The sequence below is a fragment of the Orycteropus afer genome, unplaced genomic scaffold, assembly GCF_000298275.1.
Source record: "Orycteropus afer afer isolate SDZICR_OR568_19922 unplaced genomic scaffold, OryAfe1.0 scaffold00033, whole genome shotgun sequence".
Classification (NCBI taxonomy): domain Eukaryota; kingdom Metazoa; phylum Chordata; class Mammalia; order Tubulidentata; family Orycteropodidae; genus Orycteropus; species Orycteropus afer.
In genome coordinates this window covers 16,679,834-16,682,577 of record NW_006921620.1, presented here as the reverse complement: position 1 = coordinate 16,682,577, position 2,744 = coordinate 16,679,834, and positions in this window count along the sequence as shown.

The window sequence follows — 2,744 nt, the reverse complement described above, 5'->3', positions numbered from 1 at the left end:
AATGCTCCTTGGAAGCGAGAATGGCCAGACTTTGTCTCACCTATTTTGGTCATGTTGTCAGAAGGCACCAGTCCCTGGAGAAGGATGTCATGCTTGGTAGGGTGGAGGGTAAACAAAAGAGGGGGAGGCCTTCAACAGGATGGACTGACACGATGGCTGCAATGATGGGCTCAAGTATAGCAGGGATTGTGGAGCTGGCACAGGATCAGGCAGTGTTTCATTCTGCTGTGCATGGGGTTGCTATGAGTCGGAAATGACTCGACAGCACCTAACAACAACAACAACAACAACAACAATCAACTATGGCCAACTAGGGTTTAAACTGGATGAGGATGTCAAATGTAGCACATAATTTGATATGCATCTTACAGAAAGATGGCTATCTGTATTTTATCGAGTATGCAAAGGCATTCTACTGTGCGGATCATAACAAATTATAGATAATATTTCAAAGAACAGGAATTTCAGAACACTTAATTGTGCACCTGAGGAACTTGTAAATAGACCAAGAGGCAGTCATTTGAACAGAATATGCACACACTGCATGGTTTAAGGAAGTTGTAAATAGACCAAGAGGCAGTCATTTGAACAGAATATGCACATATTGCATGGTTTAAAATCAGGAAAGGTGTCAGGATTGCATCCTTCCACCATACTTATTTAATCTGTGTGCTGAGCAAATGATCCAAGAAGATGGACTATATGAAGAAAAACACAACATCAGGAGTGGAAGAAAACTCATTAACAACCTGCCACACCTTGGCTTGCTCAAAGTGAAGAAACCTTGAAGCACTTACTGATGAAGACCAAAGACTACAGCCTTCAGTATGGATTACATCTCAACATAAAGAAAGCAAAAATCCTCAAACTGGACCAATAAACAATATCATGATAAATGGAGAGATGATTGAAGTCAGGGATTTCATTTTACTTGGATCCACAGTCAATACCTGTTTTGGTTACCTCATGCCACTATAACAGAAATACCACAAATGGGTAGTTTTAACAAACAAGGAGTTTGTTTTCTTACAGTTTTTGAGGCTAGAGGTCCAAGTTCAAAGTGGGGGTTGAGTGAAAGCCCCTTGACCTGGGGTTTCTTTCAGCTGTGCCTTTTGCTCCTGGCCCACTGGAGCTGGAGGCAACTCTTCACTCAGGCAGCTTCTGGCTGCTGAGGCTAACAAGCCCAAGCTTGACAAATAAAATTGCACAGTCGCAATATTACCACACAATACGGCAGGCCACTAGTTCAAGTCCAGAGAGTCCCAAGATCGGCAGGGAACACAGCAGGCTGCTAAATGAAGATTCAGCCACATGCAGGGTCCAAGTGCGTCAAAAAGCTGCAGACACCTTTTGCAATGCTTCTCCTTATATACTGGAAGCAGACCACATCCCTAAGGCAGCTACTCAGCTGCTCCAGAAGATTCCATCATGGAGCTGATTACCAGTCTCACCATGGGGAGTAAGTACATCCAGCTGCCCAGCCACTCAAAACTAGACTCAGCTAAGTTGACACATAGCCTTAACGACCACAACACCCCTGGAAGCAGCAGTCAAGAAATCACAAGATGTATTACACTAGACAAATATGCTGCAAAAGACCTCTTCAAAGTGTTAAGGAGCAACAATGTCACTTTGAAGACTAAAGTGCACCTAACCCAAGCATGGTATTTTCAATTGCCTCATGTGCATGTGAAAGCTAGACAATGAATAAGACTGAAGAACAGTTGATGCCTTTGCATTGTGGTGTTGGTGAAGAATACTAAAAATACTATGACTGCCAGAAGAATGAACAAATCTGTCCTGGAAGAAGTGCAGCCAGAATGCTCCTTCAAAATGTGAATGGCCAGACTTTGTCTCACATTCTTTGGCCATGTTGTCAGAATGGATCATTCCATGGGAAAGGATATTATTCTTGGTAAACTGAAGTGTCAGAGAAAGAGGGGAAGACCCTCAATGAGATGGACTGACATAGTGACTGCAATTATTGGCTCAAACATAACAAGGATTGTGAGATGGCGCAGGACCAGGCAGTGTTTCATTCCACGGAATCTAAAGTTTCTGTGAATCCGAGCCAACTCAATGGTACCCAATATAAGCATCCAGGGGATATATAGATGGATACAGCTAAAACTGCTCTCAAGTAATGTCCAGTCTTATTGGGGGGGGGGGAATGGAAAAATATATGTACATATATAATTGTAATATAAGGGCAAGATATGCTGAGTACTATGGTAGATGAAACAAAAGCACAGAGAAAGAGCAATTAATTTACTCCCTGGGATTAGTAAAAGAGGATGACTGTTGAGAGACTCAAATACAGTGTGGCAAGACACAGATGTCAATGGGAGAAGGATCACTATGGCATGAGCTCCTTTTCAGGAGCTGTGTTCAATTGAGGTCTTGATTAACATACAAAAGGGAAAAGTCCCAGGCTTCTGTAGGCACTTGGGAGATATTATAGCTTTCTCATGTTTTACTGCACTTCATTATAGGTCTAAGAAAATGTCTCTAGTGGAAGAACCCCCTTCCCATCAACAAAGTACTATCTTCTCCCTAACTTCAGTTCTGGCCTGGTAGGAAGTGTTCCTATCTAGCATCTTATTTCCTTACAATGCTGTTCTCCTGGCCTGAGTTACCTCAACAAGAAGAAAAAAAAAAAAAAAAAAAAAAAAAATCAGTATTTATGGCCTCCACCCTTTGAAATGGAGAAAAGTAAACCAATTTTTCTCAGCCCTTGAATCTGA